The sequence below is a fragment of the Nycticebus coucang genome, unplaced genomic scaffold (assembly GCF_027406575.1).
Source record: "Nycticebus coucang isolate mNycCou1 unplaced genomic scaffold, mNycCou1.pri scaffold_54, whole genome shotgun sequence".
NCBI lineage: Eukaryota > Metazoa > Chordata > Mammalia > Primates > Lorisidae > Nycticebus > Nycticebus coucang.
Window position 1 is genome coordinate 840,467 of NW_026515584.1, and position 12,773 is coordinate 853,239.

Here is a 12,773-nt window from a genome sequence, read left to right on the forward strand (position 1 = left end):
TTGGGACTGCAGGCAACCACCACAATGCCCGGCCAGTTTTTGGTCGCAGTTGTCATTGGTATTTGGCTGCCTGGGCTGGGTTTGAACCCATCAGCTCTAGTGTTGTGGCTGGTGCCCTAACCTCTGAGCTACCAGGGGCAGAGCCAGTCCCTAAGTCTTAACCCATTTCAGTATCAATTCCAAGTTTAAATCAGGTATCTGTGAGTCGCCTGGAGGAAAAATTCCTCTCCAGGTGTAAACCTATGAAGCCAAAGACAACTGCTTCCAAAACACAACTGTGGGACAGGCATAGGATGGACATTCACACCCTAAGGAGAGACTGGAAAGAGGAAAGGGGAGATGGACACGGGCCAAGTCTAAATCCTAGCAAGGCGAATTTAGATCCTCATGGTCAAGCATCAGCCTGGCTCCCCTGTGGGCACTGCCTCCGCCCTGGGTCGTGACCCTTCCCCCGTGGTAGAGCCCCCTCCATACAGTTTTTCACTGTGATCCTGCCCCCCCCCGAGACCCTGGGTGGGGACTGCCTGGCCTCCCAGGCCCTGGTGGTCTCTGAATAGCCTTCAAGGTTGTTTTTCCCTTTCCTGAAGCATAAAGAGATTTCACAGTCAAATATCTTCATGTCTTGTTCTGAAGAATCCCAGAATTCCAAAAGTTTTCCTTTATTTCATCCAGTCTGTTTTCCTTCATGCAAACTCGCAGTGTCTCTGCTAGTGTAACCCCCTCTCTATTCCTGGCTGCTGCTGAGATGGCTGATTAACTCCACGGTAATCTCCTTAGGGAGAAACTGTCCAGTGACACTCTTGGTGCTCTCTCCAGAACATGCTTAGCACTTTTTTTTTTTTTAATTTTGAAATATGAATAGGCTGAGAATTTTTCAGATATTCACATTCTGGTTCCTTTTTGCTTAGCAGTACATTCAATTCCTGTCTCTCCTTTTGCATTTTATTGCAAGAAGTAGTGAAAAGCCAGGTAGCAACTATACCGTCTTGCTTGAAAGTTTTCTCAGCTAGTTACCCCATTTTATCACTCCTAAGTTTTACCTTCCACAAAACAGTAGAACCCAATCTAATCTAGTTGTCTGCCTCCTTCCAACCAGGATGGCCTCTCTTCCAGCATCCAGCACACTAACCATTTCCTTTTAAATTTTTGAATTTGTTTCAGTGCCAACATAATTGTTGTTGCCTTTTTAGCTTCAAATTCCAATTGCTGAGTCAGGGGACATGCACCTGTCATCCCAGCAACTCTGAAATCTGAGGCAGGAGCTCAAGTCCACTCTGAGCAACATAGTGAGACTGTCTCATAAAAATTTCATTTGCTTATTGCTGGCATGATAGGAAAATAACTGACCTTTGTACACTGACTTTGTGTTCTGCCACCTTATTGTCGTTGCTTGTTAGTTCCAGGGAAGTTTTTTTGTTGATTCTTTGGTATTTTCCACACAGGCTTTCATGTCATCTGTAAACAAAAACTGTTGTATTTCTTCCTTCCGATCGACATGTAGGACAGAGCATTGGGTTAAAAGTTCTAGGCACTAGGAACAGAGTAATCTGGACAGAACCCCAGCATCGCTGCTGGCCCCGAGAATGGAAAACAACACTTGCTAGACACCACTCACTGTCCAGGCCTAAGTCACACTTACCAGTGATAAGGCTGAGGTTAAGAAGTGCAGTAGGGCGGTGCCTGTGGCTCAGTGAGAAGGGCACTGGCCCCATATACCGAGAATGGCGGGTTCAAACACAGCCCCAGCCAAACTGCAACAAAAAATAACCGGACATTGTGGCAGGCGCCTGTAGTCCCAGCTACTCAGGAGGCTGAGGCAAGAGAATTGCCTAAGCCCAGGAGTTGGAGGTTACTGTGAGCTGTGACACCACAGTACTCCACTGAGGGTGATAAAGTGAGACTCTGTCTCTCTGAAGAAAAAAAAAAAGAAGTGCTTTAAACAGAATTTGTTACGAGTCAATATGAAACTTGCCCCTGTGCTGTATTTTCTCATGCCTGAGACTTTGATAAAAGCCTGTGTGGATCGTGGGGAAGGGCCACCCCCTCGTCTCCTCGCGTAGGGAGCTGGCTGGTGTTGGCCTCTCCGGGGCCCTTCAGTCCTGTGCAAAGGGACTGAGTAGGTGTCGTTATTTTGTGTAAAGTTGCACCAACATTTACATACCTTTTCTGTCCTTGTGCTGTCTTACCGTAAGTCCTATAACTAGGACTTCCTAAATGAAGTTGAATAGGAAAGAGGGATGAGAGTAGAAATCCTTGTTCTGTTCCCAATTTTAGGAGGAAAGAGTCCAGTTTCTCACTATTTAGTATCATTTTTTTTTTGAGACAGAGACTCACTTTATCACCCTCAGTAGAGTGCTGTGATGTCAGAGCTCACAGCAACATCAAACTCTTGGGCTTCAGTGATTCTCTTGCCTCAGCCTCCCAAGTAACTGGGGCTATAGGCACCCACCAAAATGCTGGGCTATTTTTTTATTGTAGTTGTCATTGTTTTTGGCAGGCCCAGGCTGGGTTCAAACTGGCCAGCTCCGGAGTATGTGGCTGGTGCCCTAGCCACTGAGCTACATGCGCTGAGCCTATTATGATTTTTTAAAAACATTTTTATTTTTTAGGGACAAGGTATCACTCTTCTGCCCAGTCTGGAGTGCAGTAGTGTGGTCACAACTCATTATGAGGCAGGGGATAGAAGCAGACCCAGACTCTGCCCTGGGAATTCTGCACACGCATTAGCCAGGCCATCTGCAAAAAGTATGAAACTCCTAATTACAACCCCCACTGTAGCAGATGTTCCTGTTATTGACATGCCCTTCAGAGGATACATGTTGAGCCCACATAGTAACCTTGTAACATCCTTGACCATCTGTTGTCTTTGAGGATGGGCGGCCTTGCACCAAGGGCATGAGCCGGCCTGACCTTCCCTGAATCACAAGATTTTCACATCCACCCAAGCCCTAAAAATGTACAAAAAGGGAGCCAGAATTTGAGTTGGTGGGCTTGGTTCTGGGGACGCTAGTAAGCCAAGAGTCCTGACCAGTGAATAAAGCCACTTCCTGTTTCAACTGGTGCCTTAGAGTCTCCTGCTACAATGACAGCCTCAAACTCCTGGGCTGAAGGGATGTCCCCACCACCTCCTCCTGAGTAGCTGGGAGGACAGCGTGTGACGCTGTGCCTGCTACTGGGTTTCTGCAGGTGCACTTTATCAAGGTGAGGAAGCTCCTCTCTACTTCCAGGTTCCTGAGAGTCTTATCAGGAAGGTGGATAGGATTTTGTAAAGGTGCTTTCTGCATCTAGGGCCATGATCCTATGATGCTCTTTCTTTAGCTTGTTCATGGGAAGGAGGACTTTGATTTCTGAACACTGAGCTGGCCTTGTACACACTGAGTTAGTCCATGGGGCTGTGGGAAAGGGAACTCATGTCTGCAACTTACTCTGACAAGTATTTTCAAAACAGCATGAATAAAAGGATGGAAGTTTGGAGATTTTGTAGTTAAAAATCTTGGGAAAAAATTACAAATCTATGTAAGGACTGTAGAACCCAGGCAGATATAAAAATGAAAGTGACTTGATTTGCAGTGATTTTGTTACTGTGGGTAATGTTTTCTCTCTTTAACTTAGAGCACTCAGTATTGCAGAAAGCTTTTTAAAAACATCAGTGGTGAATCCCTGCAGAGTTTTAAAAAGCTCCTTATAGTTCCCTAAAAATATGTTTCTGTTTCAAAACTGATTTTCTGGTTTCTAGCTTAAAAGTCAAAATTCCATCCAATAATACTGTTTTTCACTAACATCAGAAATACTTTCTCTGAACTCTATTGCTTTTTCTTTTTTCATTATTGATTAAAAAAAAAAACCCTAAAGACACAATTCAATTTTTCCCCCTAACATTCTAGTATTTTGTGGGGACAGCAGGCATTATAAGGAGAGTTGAGGCATTGAACTTGTAAGCAAGTTAAAAAAAGTATCTGTTGCCCCTTTCCCCCATGTCTGTCCATCACCACTTGGATCTGGCTAATAATTCCTCTGAACTTGCAGTTCTACAGACAAAGCTACTGGTCTCTGCTTTGGGTCTCTCTTTTATTGCAACTCTAATTTTTTTTTTTTTTTGAGATAGAGTCTCACTTTGTCACACTCAGTAGAGTGCTGTAGTATCATAACTCACAGCAACCTCAAACTACTGGGCTCAAGCAATTCTCTTGCCTCAGCCTCACCAGTAGCTAGGACTACAGATACCTGCACAACACTCGGCTATTTTTAGAGATGAGGTCTTCCTCTTGCTCAGGCTGGTCTCTAGGAACTTATGAGCTCAGGCAATCCAGCCACCTTGGCCTCCCGGAGTGCTTGGATTATAGGCGTGAGCCACCACACCGAGCTGCACTCTTGATTATTGCAACTCCAGAAAAGACTTTGAAAAGAAAACAGGACTAAATTTCCCAGAACAATTGTTTTTAATAAACAAATTTAAAAATCAAACATCTATGTTCGGAAATATCACAAGGAAATACTTATTACTGTATTTTTTTCAGTTTCAATTATTTTCCACATCATTTAGAGTTTGACATTTTGTATCAATAAACTTAATTGCCCACTATGTCCAAGTTATCTTTGTAGACACTTTGGGAAATATGAAAATGAAACAGATTAGGTCTTGGTCCTCGCAGCGCGGAATTCCTGACAGTTTAAACACCACCTCTGATGGCTGTGAGAGCAATACCAGCAGAGGAAGGAAGGAGGGCAGTAGAGCTTGTGGAGAAGAGGGCATTTGAACCTAGATGCAAAGTAGCTGCAGGGGAAAGGATTTTTTTAGGAAGAGCTCTGGCGAGAAAATGAACCAATAGCATATATATTCAGGATAGAGAAATTTATCTTAAGGAATTTATTCATGCAATTATGGAGGTTGACAAATGAAAAATCTGCAGGGTAGGTCAGCAGGCTAGAGACTCAGGGAAGAGCAGTGGCTGATGTGCAAGGCAGAACCCCTCCCCCACTGAGGGGTCGGTCTTTTTTCACTAGGTCCTCCAACCAATTGGACCAGGGCCACTCACATTGTGGAGTGCAGTCTCAAAGTGTACTGGTTCAAATGTTCATCTCATCTAAAAAAATACCTTCACAGAAAAACCTAGAACAATGTTTGACCAACTACCTGGGTAGTGTGCCTAGCCAAGTTGACATATGAAAGTGCCCATTATGGCAGCGTAAGTGTGTTTTCAGGCTCAGGGAAGAACAAAAGACTCATGTAGGAATAATGTGTAGCAGAGATAATTCAGGAGCAAGGTCAGAGAGGAGAAGGGCATGCTCTAGGACCTTAGAAATAAGGATGGGGAAGGACAGAAAAGGATGGGTTAGATGCTGAAGAATTTTGAGATGAATATAGAAAAGCTGATGTCTGGCTTGGTGCCTGTAGCTCAGTGGCTAGGATGCCAGCCACACACACAGGAGCTGGCGGGTTTAAATCCAGCCTAGGCCTGCAAAACAACAATAAGAGCTACAACCAAAAAATAGCTTGGCATTGTGGTGGGTGCCAGTAGTCCCAGCTACTCAGGAGGCTGAGGCAAGAGAATCGCTTAAGCTCAAGAGTTTAAGGTTGCTGTGAGCTGTGATGTCATAGAACTCTAACGAGGGCCACAAAGTGAGACTCTGTCTCAAAAAAAAAAAAAAAGAAGAAGAAGAAGAAAAGAAAAGCTGATGTCAGATAGCTTTGGTCTCTCGGGGAAAAGTGAGATGTGTGTTGGAGGCCAAGTTTGGGAGCTGGTGACAACAGCGAGTGTGTACTGGAGACAAGGGTGGGGGTTGAGGGTTTGGAAAAATATTAGGAAGGAACAGCACTCAGCATTAACTTAGTTTGCAGAAATATTAAACCTAAGTTGGCTATCTGCTCTCTTCTTTTTGTTTTCTCCAGCCTACTCTCTAAAAGAGGTGAGCTGTGGAATTACACCAGCTGGAATTTCAGTCCAGGAACCCACTCACTAGCACACTGGATGACCTTGGGAAAATTACCTCTGAATTCTTATAGTCTTGGTTATGAAGAGTAAATAAAATAAATTACTTGTGTAAAAAATGTCCAAGATAGTGAGTGGCAGTAAATGAGGAACAAATGTGCCTCTCAAGGGACATTTGGTGACATCCGGAGACATTTTGGGTCGTCATACTGAGGGTGGGACAGAAGGTACCACTGCCTCCGTCCAGTGGGCAGAGGCTGGACGCTGGTGACTGTCTTAACCACCCAGACGTCAAAGAATCACCCAGGCCAACATGTCAGTGTCTGAGGCAGTATACGTAAAGGCTGGTTTCTGTTTATATATGAATCATAGAATCCAAATTGAGTAGCATTTTTCCCATAAGTGGCCACATCTGAAGGTTTATTTTCAAAAATGTCGAAAATGCTGCTTTTAAAGAAGTTAAAGTGTAATTCAGAGACACAAAAAAAGTAAACTCTATTCAGAAATTCTTACACAGATAAAATATGAAAAAATAATCAACAAATTCAAGAAATACCAAAGCCCAGCTCCCCATTGCCCCTTTTGACAATCTCGGGGCAAAGACAGACTCCGGTGCAGTGTCCTCTGATCCTGGGCCGAGATTCCAGGGAAACAAGATTTGGATTTGCATTTGCAAACGTATTTACACTTCTTTCTTTCTTTTTTTTTTTTTAAGAAGATGTTAATTTTATTATATAACATATTAACAAGTTTTGTAAATAAAACCTAAAACAAAGTAAAAAGACAAATGATAAAATGGAAAAAAAATATACTGGAGAAGTATATTACCAATGGCTAATTTATCTCAAGTACAAAGAGCTTTTACAAATTACAAAATAGACAAATGACCTGAACCAGAGCTTAATAAGAAAATGCCTAATATACATCTATATGAAATCTTCAGTCTCAGTTGTAAGTCAATAATGGCCATTTAAAACACTAAGGTAAAGCTTTTATCTACCAGACTGGCAAAGATGAAAAACTTGCAATACACAGCACTGGTGAAGAGAATAGGGAACCAGGCACACCCTGAAATTACTGGCAGAAATCTATGTAACCTTCTTGGGAGGTTACAATTCAAGAATATCTCACAAAGCAAAAATAAGTGTTTTGATGCAGCAATTTTACTTTAAAAAATAGATCCCATAATTAGTACCTAAGTGAAATACACAAAAAGAATGTGTAGTGCCTCATATCTAATAGCTAAAAATGTCCAATAACCCAAATGTTCATTAACAGGAAAGTGATTAACCATACCTATAAAAATGGGAGTCCTATGCATTTATTAAGAAAAAATGAGGCAGAGGTCTTAGACATATATATATTTTAGAGACAGAGTCTCTCCCTTTGTTGCCCTCGGTAGAGTGCTGTGACGTCATAACTCACAGCAACCTCTTGGGCTTAGGAGATTCTCTTGCCTTAGCTTCCTGAGTAGCTGGGACTATAGGCACCCGCCACAATGTCTGGCTAATTTTTGTTGTTGTTGTTGCAGTTTGGCCGGGGCTGAGTTCAAACCTGCCACCCTCGGTATGGGGCTGGTGCCCTGCCCTGCTTACTGAGCCACAGGCTCCGCCCAGGTCTTAGACATATTAAGGTAAAGGAAGATACATATAACAAAATCTCATCAGTACAAAAGAAAGCACAGTGTATGCACGTTTGTATGTAATGAATCTACTCATATATGCAAATGAATGTTCCTGAAAATACTATATAAACAGATGGTGGGTGTGGCTGAGGATAGAAGACAACCTTGGGACTTGCACTTCTGATTTCATATTTTCCTGTATAATCTTAATTTTTACTACTCTGTATGTTACTTTTAAAATAAAAACACTAAAAATAAATGTCATTTTACTTTAAAGTACAAAGTCTTTACCTTATAGGGGAAACTCTTCGTGCAAAACCCCGACGGGAACAGCTATGACATCAGGGATCTGGTGTGTTTCTGGTTTAATCAGAGTGGCACTTAAGGTAACTCATAAAAGCTTTGTGCAATTCCTATTGGGATGCCCAAATCAAGGCAGTAGGGCACGAAATTCATATTCTGGTGTACACTACCAAAATATTTCTAAAGAAAAAATTCAAATATTTAAACAGATATTCTGATACCACCTTTTAACATAACTTACATATATGTATAGGGGTAGACCTGGAAAATCTTTCATTAAAAAAAAAAAAATCAGTGAACAGTTTAGAATGCCAACCAATTCATCTAAAATGCAAAGTATATATATTTTAAACCCTAATATTTTGAAGGGGAAAAACGTATCCATCACAAAAAGCGTTCTGCTGGCATGAGTTTATACAATTTCATGGAGTTAAGAATTACAGAACCTGAAAGACCCATTAACCTGAAGTTGATGATGTGAATTATGAGATTAAAAACATGAGCTTTTTCCACATTAGCATTCTGTTTCAGCTACAGTTGCAGAAGAGATTTCCTCACTGGGCTGTATGTAGTGCAGTCACCTTGCACTCACCTGTCAGGCTGTCTGGCTGAGGTGGAACCATCCTCTCATAAATGTCATACTGCTGCTGTCCAAATTGCTCCATGTCATGAACAGTTCTTTGCAGTGAGGGTCCCAGATGCTATGGTATGGCAGTCATCCCTGAGCGTTTGGGGGATGACTGCCCCACCTGGCCTTGGGATGGGGAAGCTACCCGAGTCTGTGCATCCATCAGGGTCAGCGGGGACCCTACTCTGGCGGTGGTTGGGTACTGAGGGGTTGGTCCATTGGGGTTGGAGGTCTGCCGAGAGGTGACTGACCCAATCCGCCGTAAGGCTGTTGGGGAGGTGGGTCTCTGTGAGTACGGAGAGGCTGCCCGCTGAGCAGGTAATGTGGTGGAGGAGTATGCAGTGGGGTTCAGATGTCGGCGGAGAGCCAAATCCACTACCCAGAGAAGTTCTCAGTGACCCCGGTGAAGGAGACACGCCTGTGCTGATAACATAAGAAGGAGACTGTGCTCTAGATGGAACTGAACTAACTCTCCTCATGGCCGGACTGGCTACTGATGGCTGAACCAATGTTTGTCCTTCAGCTCTTGAATTCCTCACCAAATGGTTATTAGTTGATCCTATGAATGAATGCTGCTGTCTATTATCTGCCTTGCTCACATTCTGGCTATTGTGAAAACTCCCTGCTTCCTGGTATCCACTGTTGGAATAAGAATTCATTTGTGTTGAACTTCTTGAGTTACCCAACGATCCCTCACTTTCATGGAGAGATGTCTGTTCTGGTGGATAGAGGGTCCCTTGTTCCGGCTCTGTCCTGATGAGATAGTTGTTAGGATGGGCAGCGTCAGAAGCTCTAGGTTTGCTTACACCAGTATTTGGCACGTCTGTTGATCTCCAAGGAAATGACTTCTCTGTTGAGCTGGTGCTGACGATGCTTGGTGATTCTGCTCCAAGCCTACATCTTTCTAGCTGACTGGCAACAATCTGCCTTTCCACTTCCAGTTCTCTGGTGAGTCGTTGAAACTGAAGCTCCTGCTCCTTCACGGAAGCTAGAATAGTGGTGGCTGTGGTCTCGGGTTCCATGCCTGGGCCAGTGGAGGCAGCGTCCTGGCGGGTCTGGGGTTGCCCCTCCTCCACCAGTGAGGCCTGCTCAGGAGCTGGCATTCCTCTTTTAATGTTCCATACATGCGTGCTGTACATATTCATTAGTAAGCTTTCCAGCTTAGGCAGCGGCTGTCTTCGCTCCAGGGATCAGGGACATCAGCGCTGAGGGGTCGCTGCTGCGGCACCGGAAAAAAATTAAAAAAGTGTCGCGGCCAGGCGGCAGCCAGCCCCTCCCTCCCCCACCTGCCCCCTCCCCCGGACTGCTCTCTCACCACCCCCGGCGGCGGCGGTGGCCAACTTGCCCCTCCACCCCTTGCCCGTGGTGCAGCCTCCGCGGCAGGCCTCGACGCGGACTCAGCCCCGGAGCCCCCTCTACTGCCCAGAGGCCGCCGCCGCCGCCCGCCCAGCCGCCAGCCCGCCTGCCCGGCCAGCCCCTACACTTCTTTCTAATATTACTGATCTATTCAGAAAGGAAAGAACTCAGAAAATCAAATGATTACATTTTATCCTGTCTTATGTGGAATTTCTTAGCTATAACTGTAACACCTTCAGGCATTTCAGTCAACAGAGCACAGCCTTAAACAGAACAACCCGTACCTTTGGTTCTCCAGGAGCGCAGACGCTGAACAAATAGTGATCTTAGTTTTTTACAAACAGTTTGATCATATTTGTATCAGAAGTTCACATTGTTTCCACTAAATTTGGGGAGAAGGAAGCAGCACTGTCCTTACCTGGCCTCTGGTAATGCTGTCACTCCCAAATCTCACACTCATTTAATCTTTCTCTTTACCTTGCGGGTAAAACTTGGCAGAACAAACAAAACTTGCAGAAAGTTAATGAAAAAAGAGCTTTTATTTGGTAAATTCAGCGTGGCCAAGGGGTTTGAAACTATGTTTTAAACTAAGAAGTCCAGTCAGCTAATCAGAGGAAGAGGAAGGGGAGTGGGTGGGGAGGAAGAGTGGGGAGACGGGAGAGGGGGCTGTTTGGACGTTAGGGAGAACCCGAGGCTGTGGCTGAAATCATCAACAGTGCGATTTTGAAGACCAGCACCTGTCTGCAGGGAGCCAGCCATGAGCCAGCAGCGTCAGGGGTCTCTTTTTCCTCGACCCCCAGAATGACCTTTCAGGGTTGAGATTATCATCCCATTTTTCAAATAAGAAAACTTAGACTGGGTGGCTCATTTGGCTCAGTGGGAAGGGTGCCAGCCCCATATACCGAGGGTGGAGGGTTCAAACCCAGCCCCGGCCAAACTGCTACAAAAAGAAATACCTGGGCATTGTGGCAGGTCCCCATACTCCCAGCTACTTGGGAGGCTGAGGCAAGAGAATCACCTAAGCCCAGAAGTTGGAGGTTGCTGTGAGCTGTGATGCCACAGCACTCTACCGAGGGTGACAAAGTGAGACTCTGTCTCTACAAAAAAAAAGAAAAGAAAACTCAGACTGAGAGAGAGAGAGATTATGTGCCTGAGTCCATCCAGCTGGTAAATAGATAAAGTAGGATTTAAACCTAATATGAGAAGATGTTGACTGAAAAACAGACATTTTTCTTTGCAATTTTCGCTTTTGGCCGGGGCTGGGTTTGAACCCACCACCTCTGGTATGTGGGGCCAGTGCCCTAATCACTGAGCCACAGGCGCTGCCCTGAAAAACAGACTTTATGTTTGTTTACAGTGAAAACAGAATTACTGTGGGTTTTTAAAAAAATTGATAACTTCATTTTTAAAAGCAGTTTTAGATTCACATATTGTGAGGTTATTCTAGTTCTATAAATAAGCAATATAGTTTTTATTTAAAAAAAGGGAGTTTGGAATCCTTCAAACTCCCTGTAACAATTTCATGCAATTTTTGTTTTTTTTTTTTGAGGCGGGGTTTGGCTCTGTCGCCCCAGCATCACGGCAGCTTATGGCAGCCTCCTGAGTACCTGGGACTCTAGAGGCATGTCACTGCACCAGGCTAATTTTTATAGAAGCAAGGTCTCGCTCTTGCTCAGGCTGATCTGGAACTCCAGGCCTCAGGTGATCCTCCTGCCTTGGCCTCCAAATGTACTAAGATTACAGATGTGAGCCACCGTGACTAAACTTCAGCCTTCACGCATGTTCTGTATGGTTATAAACATACATGCAATTTGAGAAAAAGCAGAGTCATATACATTTTTAAACATTCAAAAACAATTTTTAATGCAAATTTTTGGCTTTCTCCTGACATCCTTCCTCTTATTACTCACACATTTGAAAATACCATATAATATTATCTATACCTACTCCTTTATCACAGCATACACACATGTATATATGTATGTGTACGTAATCTATCCAAGGGATTGATTACCTTACCCAGGTTCCTCCCTGCATTTTTTTTTTAATTTTTTTATTTTTTTGAGACACAGTCTCATTTTGTTGCCCTCAGTAGAGTACCATGGCATCATAGCTCAAAGCAACCTCAAACTCTTGGGCTCAAGCAATCCTCTTGCCTCAGCCTCCTAGTACAGGCACCTGCCACAATGCCCGGCATTTTTAGAGATGGGGTCTCGCTCTGGCTCAGCTGGTCTCTAACCTGTGGGCTCCGGCAATCCACCCACCTCAGTCTCCCAGAGTGCTGGGATTACAGGGTGAGCCACTGTGCCTGGCCCCACCATGCACTTCATGTAACCACCTTTTGAGCAGCTCCCTCTAATGCAGCTGGGTGGATGGTGTCTATTCCTGGTACAGCAGGCCCCAAAGTGTAGGTACACCCTCCTGATGGGCATTTACTTTAGTTCCACTTTTCTGCTGCTGAGAGAGGATACCCGGGAAAGGGGAGGTCTGAGAGAACAAAGGTCTCTCCAAGGAGGCCACAAGGATACTCCTGCAAGGTCCTCTCCATGGTGACTCAGCTCTTAGGAATTTGTAGAAACTTAGCTTGTTGGGGCCTGGAAACTAACTGCTTGCTTCTACTTCTATAAAACCTCAAGCCCCGCTTCTCCAGCTTGATTTAAACTGACCAATGAGAAAGGAACCCGCTGGCTGGAACTTTTGACTAGACATAAAAAGGAAAAGACTGAGCCAGTGGGGGAGCACAGCCATTCAGACTAGTCTGCCATCACTCCACCAGCTGGAATAAGGCCCTTCCTCTATTAAACATGGTGTTTGGGTGTTCTTCCTCTCCATCGGGCCTCATCTTCCTGCAACACCGCTGTGCAAAAATGGTTGCAATAAATATCCTTGCACATGGTCTTATTTTGAGCTCTTAAATTTTCCCTTTCCTTCT

General features: G+C 44.3%; 1 pseudogene; it reads right to left on the bottom strand.

The window, feature by feature from the left end:
* Window positions 1-8,411: 8,411 nt before the first annotated feature.
* Window positions 8,412-9,588, bottom strand: LOC128579444 (plakophilin-4-like; annotated as a pseudogene).
* Between the last annotated feature and the right edge of the window lie 3,185 nt (window positions 9,589-12,773).